The sequence below is a fragment of the Patiria miniata genome, unplaced genomic scaffold (assembly GCF_015706575.1).
Source record: "Patiria miniata isolate m_02_andy unplaced genomic scaffold, ASM1570657v1 HiC_scaffold_24, whole genome shotgun sequence".
NCBI lineage: Eukaryota > Metazoa > Echinodermata > Asteroidea > Valvatida > Asterinidae > Patiria > Patiria miniata.
Genome location: NW_024037063.1, coordinates 6,147,221 through 6,166,328, shown reverse-complemented (window position 1 = coordinate 6,166,328; position 19,108 = coordinate 6,147,221). Strand labels below are relative to the sequence as shown.

The 19,108-nt window shown below is 36.9% G+C and overlaps 2 long non-coding RNA genes across 3 annotated transcripts; both read left to right on the top strand.

The window, feature by feature from the left end:
• Positions 1–4,568: 4,568 nt before the first annotated feature.
• On the top strand, positions 4,569–9,876 carry LOC119732723. Its single transcript, XR_005271587.1, has 3 exons — positions 4,569–4,651; positions 8,068–8,171; positions 9,801–9,876. It is a non-coding gene; the product is annotated as an uncharacterized LOC119732723 (long non-coding RNA).
• Positions 9,877–12,504: 2,628 nt separating this feature from the next.
• Positions 12,505–15,677, top strand: LOC119732645. 2 transcript variants are annotated; one of them, XR_005271580.1, is made up of 3 exons: positions 12,505–13,797; positions 14,064–14,126; positions 14,558–15,677. It is a non-coding gene; the product is annotated as an uncharacterized LOC119732645 (long non-coding RNA). The 2 variants fall into 2 exon arrangements; XR_005271579.1 differs by having other exon boundaries at positions 12,507–13,797; positions 14,061–14,126.
• The last annotated feature ends 3,431 nt before the right edge of the window (positions 15,678–19,108 follow it).

The window sequence follows — 19,108 nt, the reverse complement described above, 5'->3', positions numbered from 1 at the left end:
ATTTTTTTTTTTTATTTCAGTTAACAATATTTTGGTTTCCTTACCTTACAGAGTAAGTGCAATAACTGTCCAATAAAATCTATCAATTCATCTGAAATGTTATTTAAATGTAACATAATTGTTTATAAATATTTATAGAGAACTGCTATTAAATTATTATATTCATTACAATAAGGAGAAGTTGATGTGAACAAATCACCTAAATAAAATGTAGTTGTGTATTAAATGAAAATGTTAGGAGTTTAGGAGTTAATGTTAGTGGGATGTCTAGAAATCTGAGCATTAAAATGTCAAGGTTTAGGTAGAATACAAAAGAAAGGTTGTATGTAGTTCCCTGTGAAGCCCAATATAAATAATGATAATCATTGAACATTATTTAGTTTAAGTTGTTATTGGTAAATTTGAAATATATCAATGTGATATATTCCTTTTTTTAACTTAAAAATAGCTAGTTTATTGAACTTGTAAAAATATGTTGATATTCGTGGCTGAATATGTATGAAAACAATATAGATGTCGTATGTTCAAACAAAAAGGGCATTCCTATCAAGGAAGTCTTAACCAGTGTTTGTTGCCCTCTACGGAGGAAAATGTGTAAAGGTGTGTATTCACTGAAAATTTACCAACAATGACCTTGAAGTGTTTTGTGTAATTGTGCATGAATTCAAACTATTTTCTCCTTGGATAAGTGAGCTCCTTTTTATGGATATCCTTTTAATTGTAATCAAATTTAGTTTTTAAAATGCACATAAAATAGCCTTTTTTGGGGGGGGGGTGATTATGTTTTTGAGAAGGCATGCAAATACTACTGTCATATCCAGTGACCTTTTTTTCAAGATTTAAATTGAGATGGGAAGAAAACACTGGAATTCTATCCAAGGGCAATTCTATAGAATTAAGAAGAGAGTGAAATGGATCATCCTGACAGCTTGGAACCGAATTAGGAACCTAAACGTTGTTCCTAAACAATATTAGCAACCTGGCTTCGAACATGGCGTGTAGAACGATGAGTTTGCTATTGTAAACATTTATGCAAAGAGATGGTTTGACTGGCATATGGGGGATAGATGTTATAAGTTTTCCCTGCCAAATTCTTTAAAAAAAATCGTTCAATTTAACACAAGGCCCATTCACATTCGAATGCTACCTTAAATGAGCATTTGAACATCAAACAGAGTCGTTGGATTTATGAGCAGTCCTTACCTGAATAAGTTCACTCATATCAAATACTCGTTTCGTTCATTCAAATTCGTCGAAGGCCTCAGAAACAAAAAGAGGCTGATCAAGCATTCGATTTAATTAATCAGCAGTCACATAACGGTTTCTGCATTCAAATTTGTTTGTGCGGTATGCGCTTTCTGCTGTTTCGTATTTGCCTATAATTTTAAAGGAAAGAAAAGCACAACTACAGGGTGGTTAAAAAAAGGACACCCACTTTTGACAGCAATTTTCACCTACTTAATGAACTTATTTTAAATATTTTGTCACTAAGTAGTAAAGTATAGGCCTTTGACCATGCATGGTGAAAAAAGCTTAGTAAAAGTCGCAAAAATAGTGATATTATGCTAATTTGAATACAAGTGACCAAAATCAGTCTTGTCCACGGATTATTTTGTTGGACGTTTTCGTAGTTCATAAAAATTAAAAATTAATCTTTCAAATTAAACTCTGATAGCTGAGCTCAGTCAAGCAAAGGGAATGTATACTTCCGAAGACAAACAGGTTTTCGAACATGAAATGTTCAAATTAGCATAGCTCAACGACAAAATGTGCAAATGCAACGATTTTTTCGTCACATTTGCTTAAAGGCCAGTACTTTAATAGCTACTAATCGACATTTAAAAATGATTTTTAAAAGTAGGTGAAAATTGCTGTCAAATGTGGGTGTCCTTTTTTTTTTAACCACCCTGTATTTTGTTTTCAGATTATAACGTTTACCTTACCTTTGCGTCAACAATCTTTCGTTAACTTTTAATTAGAAATGGTCCAAATAACTATAAACATGAACAGCGTCAGTCCAGTACACACAACCGTTAGCCACCCCCCCCCCCAAAAAAAATCCTGCCTTGATTTCATATGACTCAAGAGACAGGCGTAGATACAAAATTACCGGAAACCTTTTTTTTATGCAAAGGAATTATTCAAATCCTGACAATGGTTATGGAACAAAAAATACAATTTCGAACAAATTGGTTTGAAAAAATGGTAAAAATTTCTTGAATGCCTATCAACGAGTTATGATGACTAAAGCAAACCTGAATGGCAAACCAAAATCATTTCTGCACAAAACTATGTTAACCACTGTTTTGGTAATAAGTATTAAGTAACAGTTTGACTTGATATTTTGAGTGTTTATATCGTATACAAAGCAATATTTTATGTAAACTATGAATGTCGTGTGATTAGCCTTTGCATATTAATCAACATCCAGAGGGTGTGCTGTATGAATGTGTACTATTTACTGTAATCTCCAGACTTCTATCCCTTGCAAATAAAAATGTACATGGTGCGAAGATTGACAGACGTATTCTCAAGTGGCATATCCAGCGAGAGGTGAAGAATCCCTTCCGTGACATTTCAGCTTTATTTATTCATGAATAATGACCAGGGCTATTTGTTTTAAATTCCTTTTTTAAAAAGTTATGTGGACACGGCTTAGTAAACGTCAACACAACCTGCATTATGTGGGCATTTTTTGTTCACATGTCCACATGATGACTGTAAGACAAACTCAGCTATACACACACCGACACACTTCAGAACCACTGGATACGCCACCGAAGTTGTGGAATTGGGCTGGCACGTAAAGTCTTCATTTAGACATAACTGACCTTCCTTCCAGTGCTATTTGCGAAAAACTTCATTCATTGTGAATATTAATGTTGTGATCATTAAACACTTCCGCAAAAACAAAACAAGTGTTTTATATGTATTCTGTTAAAGAACCAAAAAATAGTTAGTAAAAAAACCTCGATAGGTCGGTCTCGCTCCCGTGCTCGATCGAGTGGAATATCCACACTACGTAAGAACTCGATGATCAAAATTAATCATGGACGAATCATCCACGCAAAGTTGAAAAGTTCCGCTTGATTCGTGCATCTAGTTTGAGCAATTATCATGCAATTTATGCGAAATGAGAACGAGAGCTAACACACCTATTGAGATTTTTTGTTTACCCATATTGGAGAAAGTGTCCCGGGGGGGGGGGGGTAATTTACATCGCACCATCACTCCAAAACTGTTTTCGTATTAACTTGGATGATGGTGCATGCAGTTGCCACACTATTACAGCCCAAGGAAACTCAAAAATACATCAAAAATGTAACGTGAGTAAACCGTGGAATTGCCCTGATAGTTTTCACGTACGTACTTGAAACTTATCACGTACCTACGGGAAACTAATTATCGCGTACGTACGTGAAACTTATCACGTAATTTTTTTGTGGGGGTGGGGGGTAATCTGGTAACTTTTGGGACACATTGCCTGCCGAAGATGACCACCCTAGTCTAAAAGTGGTGGCGAAGCCAATCTTCATCTTGATCAAAATGATCCCTACACTCCTTTGCAAATATAGAGCCACTATAGTCATTATAGTGGTCTCGATCTCCACCACCAAACTCGATTTGGGGCCAATAACTCAAGAAATACACGTTACATTAAAATGAATTTTCGTACACTCACTTTTCTGATATGTTTGACATCAAAAGATTTTATTTCATTAAAAAAAAGTCAAATAATCAAGCAATTATGACCGTAACAATACAGGGTTTTAATTGCGACAAATACAATCCTAATGGAAGTCACTATAATAGAGGGCGCGCCACATAAATAGTGGTCTCAACAACGCATCAATACGGATGCTGCACAAGTGAACAAAAAGAACAACCTCGTTTCCGATGAACTACTCAAGAAATACGAAATGGATTAAATTGAAATTTGGTGCAATTAGTTTTCACGATGTGTAGCATAAGTGGTTTGAATGGCGTGAGAAACCGTGGAGCTTTAAATATAATATGATCGTAACAATCTAGTGTTTTAAACGTTAAAAATCCATGTTGACTTCCATTAGGATTGTATTTGTTGCAAATAAAATTCTGTATTGTTACGGTCATAATAGCTTGATAATTTGAGGTTTTTTTATGAAATGAAATATTTTGATGCCAAACATCATGACCAATGAGTGTTCGAAAATTCATTTTAATGTGACGTGTATTTCTGGAGTTGTTGGCCCCAAATAGGGTTTGGTGGTGGAGATCTAGACCACTATAATAGAGGGCGCACCACATAAATAGTGGTCTCAACAGCGACACCCACCCATGCACAATTTTATGAGAAAACACAGTAGTGGCCCATATTAAAAAAAATTAAAAATTATAAACGCTCCTCGGGACACGAAACGGGGACATCCCAACTGGAATCCTGAGCTCGTACTAGTACTACTGACTAACTGGCTCTCGACAAAATTGTGTTCGGACCTAGTATTATACCTTTAATGTAAACACGTCCCCCCCCCCCCCCAAGTTACCCATAAACCCTCAGTACTATAGCAGATGAACAGAAACGACAACACGTGATTTGTACGCCATTTCAATTCTTCGCGGGCGTGGAAGCTGGAAAAATGTAGCTGTCGGCACAACTGCACAAGTCCAAGTAAGTTGTTATTTTCTGTCTGTAAACTCAACATTTGTACCTTAAGGTATTGAGCAAAAGCCACTGACCAAAGTGTTATAACGTGGTGATTTTTTTGGAAGAATAAAAAGGAGAATTCTCGGGCCAAATTCTCGTTAACATGGTTACATTCGTCACAAATCATGAAATGCAAATGGGTGTTTACATAAATGTGGAGGCCAGTGTGTGACATTAGGGTCAAATTTTCAACATAACCAAATTAAATTAAGTTTCACATGGTTTTGCAGTCTAGGGTCTATATTTTGTCAAAAACAAAACAGTTTTTCTGTATTAAACATGACCCTTTTTAGAGTAGCAACATGATCAACTAGCATATGGGACCCAAATTTCACCTGTAACAGTGACACCAAATTGTTAATTTCTTTTAGAGCTCTCACCAGATTATTGTTCATGTATGGTAAAGACATGTTGCTTTGTAAGCAACTATTTGCAACACATATAAGTTAAAAAAACTTTAACACTATCCTTGTTGAAAATCAAATATCAAGTTTTAGGAAATTTGACATATTATGATGATTACAAAAATGTAGCTCTCACTTGACATGAAATTATATTATTTCAAGACAAACACTCACTTGTTCTCTAAAAGCAAGTTTGACAGCCAAAACTGCAACTATGAAGAACAATGAAGATTTACAAACACCACTAGAAAGCATGTTATTGTAAGTAAAGCCTGGTGTTAATCAACATTTCACCTGTAACACTGACACCAAATAGTCACTGTTACAGAGTGACAATCCTACAACTAACTAATAATAATAGTAATAAATGGTATCAATCCATTTAAACCTTTCTATTTAGTGATAAGCTTGATGGTTTCTACATCAGATACTTGTTTCTGAGACTGGAAGTTTAAATATCAGAGTTTGTTATAATATTCATTTCACCTGTAACGCTGATGACACCAACACCAAAACACTTTTATCACTTTTCTTCACTGCAGTTCTACTTTAACCTGTCCTATGCCAAAGTTTTCATTGTATTAAAAAACTTAGTCATTATTTTAGCTAAAAACTCAATCATCAATCAAACAGGTGCTTTTGCTTCATTTTTTTCAGCTGAAAATAGGTATTTCACCTGTAACGGAGTCAGTGTTGACACCAAACCTTTATTGCCTCTTATTTCAAATTCTAAGAGAAGGATTCAAAATTTAATGACATCTATATTCCAAGCCAACATCCAGGATATATTTTTATTTAAACTTGTTGACAAACAGTTTGACAAATTCAGGGCCAAGTTCGGGCAAGGACCATTAGTCGACTAGTGGTTGATTTGTGACGTACCTTACGCCTGCGCATTGATGGCAACGTGCGAACGTCTCTAGTCAATCGCTGGTCAAAATGTCATCGCAAAACGTCTGGATCCTGGCTCTCTGCTAACGTTATAAACACGCGCGGCTATTGATTACCAGCGAAGCATCCAACCCCAGTAGGCTGGTTGCAAATAGTCGACTAGCGTAGTCAACCATCGTCGACTAGACAGAGTTCGGGCAAACGTTAGTTAACCATTGGTCAACTATAGTCCTTGCGCGAACTTGGCCCAGAGTGCAGCTGCAAAGTATCACACTGTAACGTTTTTTGATGACACCAAATTGATCTGCCAATATTTAAAATTGGTATATTTCTTGTACTTCTTTGAAATTCACTTTTGGTCTTCTTTAGTCTCTTTATTTAATAAAAGACTTCAATAATCACTTAAAATTTAGAATAGTTGACAGTTTCTACAAATATTATAATCAATGGTAAAGTTCACTCTGTAACAGCATTTGCTGACACCAAATGTTACAGAGTGATGGTATTTTTAGCGGGCATGTCAAAATGATACAAAGTTGCCGATGCACGAACACTGTATTTAATATTAAGTTTTGGGTTATCATCAATCATTTAGAATTACAAAGGACCAAATTTATCAATTGAAAGAATGAAAACTGTGCACCATTGGACAAGCTGTAAAAATGTCACGCAATTTTACCTAAAAATGTCATAATTCTGGCTAATTTTTGATCAAAATTATACAAATGCATTGTGGTGATTTAATTTTTTTTTTATTTCAGTGGGTACATAGTGGTATGGGCAATAAAGTAAAAACACAAATATTAGCAAGTTGGTTATTTTAACATGGAAATGCCCCATGAAAGGAAAGAACATGTGCATTATACCACTGGCCTCCACATTTATGTAAACACCCAAATGGCGCTGCGATAAGCACACGATTTTCCACTCGGCACGCTGACTTCAGAGGAGAAATTGAAAAGAATATGGCATCCTGACGCCAATTAATTGTTTTCATGATAATTGATTATTTATCTCCATGAACGTCAGTCATTGCAAAAGTGGGAAAGAATTACTGTAGAATCCTGACGCTTCTTCTTTGGTTGCCTACAAACTCTATGGAGAGTTGAGTTCATAATCGGAAATGTTTCTCCGACAGTCCCGTATTCATGTCTTTTCATCATTTTTGTAATGACTGACCTTTTGAGATGATATTCATGTATGAACAAAAGTGGGGAAAGATTCCCATATCTGGCCATCAATTGTCACCCTCTGCCAATGAGACTGGTCTGAACATTTCTACGTGTTTTCTCGAATAAAAACTTTAATGTTTTCCCTGCTAATTTTAACTTTTTAGGACATAGGCCTGTTATCACTTTCTGATGGCTGATAGGTCATTGAAGGGAAAAATTAGCGATGGCCAGATATGGGAATCTTTCCGCAATTATTTCAATTAGACAGTAACAACAATTCTTGAAACTTGTATAAAATATGGTCAACAGTCCCTGAAAAAAACATTGCTCAAAATATATGCATCAAAAATTGAGGGCAAAATGAGTCAAAACATAATTGGGCAATTCCATAGTACATGTATGTATGTAACTCGCCTTCCTGCACGTTTCCCGGACAGATATGCCATTCCAGAGAAATAATGCATATATGCATTAATTTGGGGACAAAACAGTTTAATATGACAATTTTCCCCCCTAAAAATGGATTAGTTTTGCCTAAAATTGTCAAAATTGTGGATGAATGTATGTTTCTCTTGCAACATGTCTGACTCTGATTCATGTGCAGATAAGTCAATTTTTGACCAAATTTGGTAAAATTTTGCCATTTGTTGTGATGGAATCAAAGTAAAACCTACATGTAGCTAAAGCTTGCCCCAGTTTGGTCAATTTATTTTTTAGCAGTAGTGAGACTCAGGATCCCCCTCTCCCCCCCCCCAAAAAAAAATATTCAAAATTCCCTAAACCTGCAAACTCAGTCATTCTTCGCCACAAAATATTGAAAAATCTGAGTTCATGCCTGACTTTGTTTAACAGTGTTTCAGAATTAGGCTGTTGCTGTTCATCGATGCTGACAATTTTTTCCATTTTTTCCTAGCATGAGACTCTCAGCAGAAGTTAAGAAAGCTGTCATCAGAACCGGTGTTGCAGACTTCAAGACAGCTCTTAAGTAGATGAAAGGAGACAAGATTTGCATCTTAGGTAAACTAACAATTTGATAAATTAATTGAGAGGGTCAAGGCATACTTTCTAAATAACTACAGTTTATAGCATTACTTTTTTCAATACTCTTAAAACCAACCAATAAACAGATATTTACCAGTGTATAGGGCCTATATATTAATGATGTACCCTAACGTGGCGCGGCCCCCAACGTGGCGCACTTTGATTTTTCGCCTGTAGCGCCTAGATAGAGCAAAAGTTTTAGCTGATATTTCACAGAAAGTGACATTTCATCAAGTTCTAAACACTCCCGTTCATAAATCGCGAGTTTATTTACCCGTTACAAAGTTAGAAGATAAACTTATTTTGGCCAGATTTTCCGATTTTATTTTCAAGTGCAAAGTGAACCCTTTGGAAATGCCCCGAAAAAATAAGAAAATAATTTTCTGACAAACATCTGGCTGGGTATGTAAATAGAGATAATAATGATTTATCAGAATTTATCAAGTTAACAGAAATTCTTAAATTTTAATTTGGAATTTTCCGAGATTTTTTTAAGTGCGCCACGTTAGGGAACACTCCGCGAATTTGTGCCCAATTTCCGGACGCCACCGTTTTTGAATTTCGGATTAAATTTTATGAAACCGAAATTGTTCACAGAGGTTAAATAGCACGCATTAATAAGGTAAAAGTACCAGTATTTTACTGCATGAATTTGAGGTTTGTCAACAAAGAGGTTTGGCAACACTACTCGAGGAAAGTTGGGTAAGCTTTGAAATGCGCCACGTTAGGGAACACGACTATATATGTATGCTCTAGACCATAAAGTTTTTGTAAGTCAATTGTAATATATTTTAAAATTTTTGAAAGCAAACTGTTTGTTGCATTTTGACGACATCTGTCTAGGAAATGTGTAGGCATGCGTTTCAGGGATTCTTGGATGTCAGTAAAGAACGTAAAGTTAACCCTTGAGACTATTTCAATTTTGGCTGAATCAAATTACTCCAAACATGCTGCAAAGATGCCCATTAGCCCCAAAACTTATCCCTACACATTTCTGCGATGGATGTGCCTTTCAACTGAAACAAAATTACATCAACTATTTTAGGCAAGATGAGTAAACATGAAAATTCACTGCCATGTTGATTATTTTTGCTCAAACCTGCAATGGTGTTTGGGTACAAATAATAAAATGTGCTCCTCTTGCACCAAAATGATTCTGGAGTCTGTGACTAGACTAGTCAGTGGTTGGTACCAAGACGTATACATGGACTCACGTAACGACTACATGGTCTTTTGCTTGTGCTTTGTCATACAGGTACACACAATTTCCTCAATTGTAAAACAAATAAATGTTTTATTTATGAAATGCATCTAATGTAAAATCCAATTTATATATTTTTCAGACATTTTTTTCCCAATAAATATGCAGTGGTTGGACCAAAACATTGCCATATATAACATCAGCCAATGCAGTAAAATAGAAAAGATATTATTTGAATAGCTTAAGTGGTAAAAAAAATATGCCACAACCATAATGTATCCAATTGAGCACTATATTTGTTCACATTATTGTGCCCTTATGATTCTGTACATTTATCCACTCTTCATCTGACCTTTTGGTGCTGGTACTCAATTTCATATCCCTTTTGTTGTGTGTTTCAACAGTTGATATGAAGCAAGATTGAAGCAAGCGCCAATCAACCAACCATCAGCCAGCCAGCCAGCCAGCCAGCCTGCAAGCCAGCCATCAACCAGCCAGGGAGTTAGCCAGCCAGCCAGCCAGCCAGCCAGCCAGCCAGCCTGCCTGCCTGCCTGCCTGCCTCCCCGCCAGCCAGCCAGCCAGCCAGCCAGCCTGCCAGCCAGCCAGGCAGCCAGCCAGCCTGCCGGGCAGCCAGCCAGCCAGCCAACCAGCCAGCCAGCCAGCCAGCCAGCCAGCCAGCCAGCCTGCCAGCCAGCCAGCCTGCAAGCCAGCCATCAACCAGCCGGGGAGTTAGCCAGCCAGCCAGCCAGCCAGCCAGCCAGCCAGCCTGCCTGCCTGCCTCCCCGCCAGCCAGCCAGCCAGCCAGCCGGCCAGCCAGCCAGCCGGCCAGCCAGCCAGCCGGCCAGCCGGGGAGCCAGCCAGCCAGCCAGCCTGCCCGCCAGCCAGCCAGCCGGCCAGCCAGCCAGCCGGCCAGCCAGCCAGCCGGCCTGCCAGCCTGCCAGCCAGCCAGCCTGCCAGCCAGCCAGCTGGAAACAAGTCAGCTAGATGTGTTCACTAAGGTAGGACTAACCCTTTGTTTCAGCCATTAGCGCTCAAATCGAGCCAGTGAACACCCAAGACCCAGGATCTCAAGACCCAAGTACAGTTTGCAAGTGGAGTCGTTCGATGGATTTCTCAGAGTGAGCCAGATTTTTCTTGTTCCCATTCAATTATTGTGTGAACAACTGAAACCACCCTTGAGAAATGTAATTGCAAATCTTCTACGACATCTCTCACGAGTAGAGTTTACACTTTATAAACCTCTAAAGTAGGGTTGAAAACAAATCAAAATTTTCATATGCTATTTTCACTGTAAGAATTTGACATTAATTTGACAAAAAATTAACTTTCACTTTTCTCTTGTAATGTGAGCATATTTTGTTTTGAGGATTGAAAAATAATCGACATGTAAAAAAAATGTATTGGAATGCTATTTTCACCGTAAGAATTTGACATAACGTTTTTCCAGTGTGGTTCAGATAGGTGTTGTGACCATGTGGGTTCAGTCATGTGGTTGCTAAGGCAAAGCATCTGCCGTTGTGAAGCAAAGCTAATCTACTTACGTACTTAAACGCTATAGCAGAGCAGTGATATTCATGCACCACAAAAAAATCATGGCCTTTGGAACGTTGTGTTTCTTATGCAAAGTATGATTGAAAAGTTAAATTATAATGGAAGAAGAAATTCTTAGCTTCATGTCAGTAAAAATATCGCCGTTTTCATCAATGCCAAAACGTCAATACTGGTTACTGGTATAGCTGACCTTCGAAAACTTCCCCAAATCTCTGTATTTATATCTTTTTCTCTAGGAATTTCTCAAAATTGTTATTTCGCGAGAAGTTGAACACTTATATCATCTAAGTATATTCCGAATTTCAGCTTAATATGTTGTTGCAAACGCTAGTGCTACAATTTGAACCATCTCCATGGAAAATATCGACGATGATTTCTGCCAACCCAAGTAACATGCTCCTTAGGTGCTACGGTTGACCGATTTTGGCCAAGCCACGCAATTTCGTATTGTAGATTAGCATATTCATCAGTGTCTCTCTGCGTGTTTTGGCATGAGTCTCGGTATCAACCAATGGAAGCTGGCGAAAAGGGTGATATTTATCAATTAACTCGTGAAGGAGGCTTTTCTCAAAATTTTGCTGCACACCATAATGGATAGGAACCTTATTAATATTCGTGAGGCTTGACAAGAACAGCTGTTGCAAACGTCAGTGTTACAACTCTCAATGATGCACGTATTTAGCCAGGAATATTTATCAAATTTCAACGAAAGTTATGAACACATCACAACGATTTTTAGCACATACTTGGATCATTATGAGTAAGGTAAGCCCCGAAAGTTTCATGAAGATACGGTTTTCGAAACGGGAGAAATCAATTTTCAAAGATGAAATGTTGTGTAACCTTTAGAAATCGCCCTTGGCAACCACATGACTGGGTTGGTGGTGGTGCATGTATGTGTTTTGGGGTGGTGGTTTTTCCGCAGGTCGTCGGCTCAAATTGAGCATGTGTCATCGGCTCAAATTGAGCGTTCGCTGCAAACACTCCAGGATCAAGATGGATTATGGGATCTGTATATCCCTACATCCAAACGCAACACCAGCAGGACTATGGGATCATCTATATCCCCGTGTCCATCTAGGGGTGGATCTTGGGTGGCAATCGTGGGGGGGGGGGGGGGAATCTACTCCATGTGAAGCAAAATTTGATAATTTTTGGCCTCAGTACTATTAGTGGGAAACTTGCCCCCTGGATCTGCCCCTGCTGCAAGGCTCCAATAAATTGTACCTAATTAGCTTGTGCACTGCCTTTATGGCATAAACATTCTTTAGAAGTAAACCCCTCATTTTAGACTGTCATCTTTGAATCAATAGCAAGACAACAATCAGCCAAGCCAGCCGGGGAGCCAGCCAGCCAGCCAGCCAGCCATCGGAAAATCATTTTTTTTTAAAAATAAATTGGATCACCAATTAGTGAAATGAAAATTTCACTCTCTAAATAGGGTTTTTCTTTAGTTCAGGGGATCTGCTATATCCCGCTGAAAACTTATAAGGCTATGGGATCTCCTATATCCCTATGCCGTTAGGGCTTAGGGTGGTGCGGCGGTATCGATTACTAATCGGAGTCTGACTGGGTGCTTCAATTGAGGTGCGGCGAAAATCCAGCACAGATTCAAGGGGCGAGTTGCGTCCGCGTGGTAGGTCCGCCTTCCACGTGGGGCGTGGGTCCTACGCAGCGGCCTGGAAACCCTAGGATGCCGTGCCATAAAGGAGCAGGTAGTGCGTCCCTCTTTATAGGGGCGTGGCCCTGTATTCACAGCCGGCAAACGCTGCTACTTCCTATCAGACCGCATGAACCCGTAATGGGGGATGGACTTAGGGGGGCACGCATATAGGTTAGGGTGCTTTCCTGGTCCTTCGGGGCTGGGCGGGCGGACCGGACAGTCGATAACTGTGTCTGGCCCTCCGGGGCCTACCTTTTATCCAGCAATGGGCCTGACGATACTGAAAGCGTGTTGGGGCTGGTATCCTGGGACCTTCTCGTGGTGGCCCTGTTTAAACAGACCTTACCAGGATATTTGACCTGCTCAGTGAACAGGAATCAGTTAATCACAATTTGAATTCGTCATTGTGGCATTAATTTAAAAAAAAAAAAAAAAAAATCGGTTTTCTAATAACAAAAGATATAAATCTCTGAACACTATACCATTTTGGTCCAAATTTGGCATTTCCATTTCATCCTATTTGAAACCCATTTGAAAAATTGCTCCAAAAAGTTGTTTTCAGTAATTCTGAATCATGTTCACTGAGCGGATCACATCAATTCATATTTTATTTCCAAAAAGGATGGAAGATTAGGGGCTGATTGCCTTAAAACACCAAAAGCTTTAATAAAAAAAACATTCAATTCCATGACAAGAGGAAGTTTTGCGAAAAGAAATTCAAATTTGCAGTCAAAATCCAATGAGATCTTATTAGCGATGAGATAACTGTGCTTCAGTTTTAAAAAATGAAATATTAAGAACATGGGAAAAAATAACCGGAAAAGAAATATTTGAAAAGGAATTGAATTAAGAAAGAACATTAATTGTTGATTTGAAAAAACAACATGCTTGGATCATTGTGCCAATTGGTGCACTCTTGAATATGGAAAAGGGTTTGGTGTTGAAATAAAAAAGGACAAATAGTGCAAGAGAAGTACCTAGAGTTGAAGAACATCTATCAAACATCACCTCAGAATTGTTTTTAATTTAAAAGACGATTCTGGTTAAAACATTTGGTAAAATTGTTGTATTTATTTATCTATTTCTTGAGGTAAATTTCATCCGACAGCACAAATGATGGAGGCAGATGGCATCAGAGTCTAGAGAAAATTGTCTCGTCAAAACTGAGCAGAGTGAACATCTTAGTGGTAAGCATAAGAATGAGCAAACTTCTTTTTAACCTGGCTGATTTAATTAACAACTTTCCAAACCTAAAATCTAAATCCAATGTTTTACCACCAAAATTAGATCCTCCCATGCTTACTTTTCTCCAAAAAAAGCCTCATAAAAAAACAAAAAGAAAGTAGCGCTTGAGAACCACACCTTGCCTTAATGTGTAAGAAAATACAATGTATATTGCAACTGTTAATTTGCATTGCTGATATTTCTTGATTTATTTTTGTATTTTCAGCAGATGTACTGACTACGAAAAGGCAAAATTATGGAGACCTCGGAACAAGATTGTATGTTTACTGAGGTAACTATTCTCAGTTGTTGTTGAATTATTGACTGAAGCAATCCTAATGAGACAATTTTCACTTGTGACTCGTTCTTGCAAAACCCGAAGGTTCTTGTAGGCCAAGGCAAGTAAAACACTAGTGCACTTTAGACCATGGAAATGGTGTATAACTGCTCAAAATGTTTGTTTAATCAATTTTGATACAGTTGCATTTCTACACTGGATGGGGTGTTTTGCAAATGAATTTTCTAAAATTGCAGGAAGCAACCAAATTTTCATTTGTGTTTGAGACCTTTCAATAATGTATTTCCTTAAAATAATGTCTTTCCAATATATCTCTGGCAAACAGTTGAATTGCCACATCTAGATTCAATTTCAATATGGGAAAAAGTGCTACAGATATTTTATTATAATGATACTTAAAAACCATTTGCGTTCTTTTCTTGAAGGTTTTCCGAAGACGTCTTCTGGCAGAAACATCTTGGAGGACATTGGCCAAGAAGGAGGTACAAACTACATGAGGCTACAACATGAAGCTTCACTCTAACCTATGATGTCTACTTTTGGAACTTTTTCATTTCTCTCAAAATGCTTCTCAATTTGGAAAGGCCTTTGTCTATAAAACTAGGAAACAGTCAAAATCAGGCACAACTGAACCCCCCCCCCCCAATGTTATCATCTTTGCCCAAATATTCAAAACTGATTGGTAATGAGTGATATTAAATGTTTGACCACAAATCTCGGTAAAATGTAAGGTTAACCCCTTGTCATTTTTTGGCCAATTTTGCGTTGAAAGTGAAATTGCTGCAAACTCGCAGTGAAGATGCTCAACCTGAAGCACGTTTCTACACGTCTCCTGGATAGATAGGACAAAATCGATCAGTAATGAAATGTTTCTTCAAAAATCATTTACTTTTGTGCAATACATTCAAGTTGTTTATTGATGAATACTTAATGAATCTCCTCTTGCATCAACAGGGATTTCTGTGTCGTTTGTAAGAAAGTAACCCTTTGATCAATTTAGTGGAAAATGTAAGGTTAACCCCTTGCTATTTATAATTAAATTTTGTTACAAATCGCCTTGTCTTTATTTCAACCTGATATCAGAGGTGTCCTTGCTCACGTTTTGTAACCTTTGGAAAAGGCACGTTATAAATGTTGTTGTTATTATTATTACATGTACCTGTTGAAGATAAACATGTTTTTCTTCTCCAATATCTGATTAATTCAGAGATTCAATAAAACAAATATGGTGAAAAAAAAGTATATTTTGTACTGATTTTCATTTGGCGTATTCTGAATGACAAGTTTATTTCGTCAAAGTTACTTGTATGACATTCTTAATTCGTTTACCAACGGAAGTTGAAAACAAGTTTACTTATTGGTGTGTCAGAAGTTGAGTTATGCTACAAAACATGTACTTGTCCATGTAAAATTTAAATCTATTTACCTATTTTTATCCGACTTTATTTTATGAGTGAGATATTGAATAACAGCTGTTGAACTGTTTTTATTTAATGTTGAGAAACAAGTACTGGAATAAATACAGTAAAACTGATTTAAAGCCAATCTTTGGAGTCTTTATTATGACTGAATAATACAGTGAATTTAGCTCAAGGGTTGAAAGACTTGGAACACTGTTGATTGCCCCTGGGATGGAGGTTAACAGCCCTGGGAACAAGGTTTATGCCCTGGGAATGAGGTTAACAGCCCTGGGAACAAGGTTGATGCCCTGGGAAGGAGGTTAACAGCCCTGGGAACAAGGTTGGTGCACTGGGAAGGAGGTTAACAGCCCTGGGAACAAGGTTGATGCCACTGGGGATGAGGATGAAATGGACTAAAATATACAAACTTGTTCAAAACTTGTTTTTAAATTCAATCATTTATTTGTACCATAACGCTTGTATAAACCAGATGAAGAATTTAAAAACGGGTTATCTTGCATTAATAAGTATTTCTAAGTCGTTTGCAGAAAAGTCTATTTTTGGCCCAATTTAACGAAAAATATAAGGTTAACCCCTTGCAATTTTTTTCAATTTTGGCCGAAAAATAAAGTTACATAAAATTACACTAAAGATGCCCAAGGGTTCCTTAAACACATTCCTACACATTTCCTGGACTTTCAGAAGAAAGAATGCATAAATATTTTAAGCAAAATAAGTCCAAAATGATAATTTGTGACCAAAAACTGGATTATTTTTGCCCAATTTCTCAAAATTCTCGATGTATGAATACTGAAATGTGTTCCTGGTGCATCAAGAGGTATTTCTGAGTCGTTTACAGAAAAGTCAATTTTTGGCCCAATTTAACGAAAAATGTAAGGCTAACCCCTTGTTTTTTTGTCAATTTTGGCCCCAAAAATAAAGTTGCTTAAAAATTACACAAAAGATGCCCAAGGGTCCCTTAAACACATTCCTACACATTTCCTGGACAAAAAGTGCCATTTAGAAGAAAGAATGCATCAATATTTTAAGCAAAATAAGTCCAAAATGATAATTTTTGACCAAAAACTGGATTACTTTTGCCCAATTTCTCAAAATTCTCGATGTATGAATACTGAAATGTGTTCCTGGTGCACCAAGAGGTATTTCTGAGTCGTTTACAGAAAAGTCAACATTTGCCCAAATTTCAGTAAAAATGTAAGGCTAACCCCTTGTTTTTTTTTCAATTTTGGCCAAAAAAAAAAGTTGCTCAAAAATTACACGAAAGATGCCCAAGGGTCCCTTAAACACATTCCTACACATTTTCTGGACAAAAAGTGCCATTTAGAAGAAAGAATGCATAAATATTTTAAGCAAAATAAGTCCAAAATGATAATTTTTGACCAAAAATTTGAATCTTTTTGCCCAATTTCTTAAAATTCTCGATGTTTGAATACTGAAATGTGTTCCTGGTGCATCAAGAGGTATTTCTGAGTCGTTTACAGAAAAGTCAATTTTTGGCCAAATTTCAGTAAAAATGTAAGGCTAACCCCTTGGTTTTTTTTTTCAATTTTGGCCAAAAAAAAAGTTGCTCACAAATTACATGAAAGACGCCCAAGGGTCCCTTATACACATTCCTACACATTTTCTGGACAAAAAGTGCCATTTAGAAGAAAGAATGCATAAATATTTTAAGCAAAATATGTCCAAAATGATAATTTGTGACCAAAAACTGGATTATTTTTGCCCAATTTCTCAAAATTCTCAATGTTTGAATACTGAAATGTGTTCCTGGTGCATCAAGAGGTATTTCTGAGTCGTTTACAGAAAAGTCAATTTTTGGCCAAATTTCAGTAAAAATGTAAGGCTAACCCCTTGTTTTTTTTTCAATTTTGGCCAAAAAAAAAGTTGCTCACAAATTACATGAAAGACGCCCAAGGGTCCCTTATACACATTCCTACACATTTTCTGGACAAAAAGTGCCATTTAGAAGAAAGAATGCATAAATATTTTAAGCAAAATAAGTCCAAAATGATAATTTGTGACCAAAAACTGGATTATTTTTGCCCAATTTCTCAAAATTCTCAATGTTTGAATACTGAAATGTGTTCCTGGTGCATCAAGAGGTATTTCTGAGTCGTTTACAGAAAAGTCAATTTTTGGCCAAATTTCGGTACAAATGTAAGGCTAACCCCTTGGTTTTATTTTCAATTTTGGCCAAAAAATAAAGTTGCTTAAAAATTACACGAAAGATGCCCAAGGGTCCCTTAAACACATTCCTACACATTTCCTGGACAAAAAATGCCATTTAGAAGAAAGAATGCATCAATATTTTAAGCAAAATAAGTCCAAAATGATAATTTGTGACCCAAAACTGGATTATTTTTGCCCAATTTCTCAAAATTCTCGATGTATGAATACTGAAATGTGTTCCTGGTGCATCAAGAGGTATTTCTGAGTCGTTTACAGAAAAGTCAATTTTTGGCCAAATTTCAGTAAAAATGTAAGGCTAACCCCTTGTTTTTTTTTTCAATTTTGGCCAAAAAATAAAGTTGCTTAAAAATTACACGAAAGATGCCCAAGGGTCCCTTAAACACATTCCTACACATTTCCTGGACAAAAAGTGCCATTTAGAAGAAAGAATGCATCAATATTTTAAGCAAAATAAGTCCAAAATGATAATTTGTGACCCAAAACTGGATTATTTTTGCCCAATATCTCAAAATTCTCGATGTATGAATACTGAAATGTGTTCCTGGTGCATCAAAAGGTATTTCTGAGTCGTTTACAGAAAAGTCAATTTTTGGCCAAATTTCAGTAAAAATGTAAGGCTAACCCCTTGTTTTTTTTTCAATTTTGGCCCAAAAAATGAAGTTGCTTAAAAATTACACGAAAGACGCCCAAGGGTCCCTTAAACAATTCCTACACAATTCCTGGACAAAAAGTGCCATTTAGAAGAAAGAATGCATCAATATTTTAAGCAAAATAAGTCCAAAATGATAATTTGTGACCAAAAACTGGATTATTTTTGCCCAATTTCTCAAAATTCTCAATGTTTGAATACTGAAATGTGTTCCTGGTGCATCAAGAGGTATTTCTGAGTCGTTTACAGAAAAGTCAATTTTTGGCCAAATTTCAGTAAAAATGTAAGGCTAACCCCTTGGTTTTTTTTTCAATTTTGGCCAAAAAAAAAGGTGCTCACAAATTACTTGAAAGACGCCCAAGGGTCCCTTAAACACATTCCTACACATTTTCTGGACAAAAAGTGCAATTTAGAAGAAAGAACGCATAAATATTTTAAGCAAAATAAGTCCAAAATGATAATTTGTGACCAAAACCTGGATTATTTTTGCCCAATTTCTCAAAATTCTCGATGTATGAATACTGAAATGTGTTCCTGGTGCATCAAGAGGTATTTCTGAGTCGTTTACAGAAAAGTCAATTTTTGGCCCAATTTAACGAAAAATGTAAGGCTAACCCCTTGTTTTTTTGTCAATTTTGGCCCCAAAAATAAAGTTGCTTAAAAATTACACAAAAGATGCCCAAGGGTCCCTTAAACACATTCCTACACATTTCCTG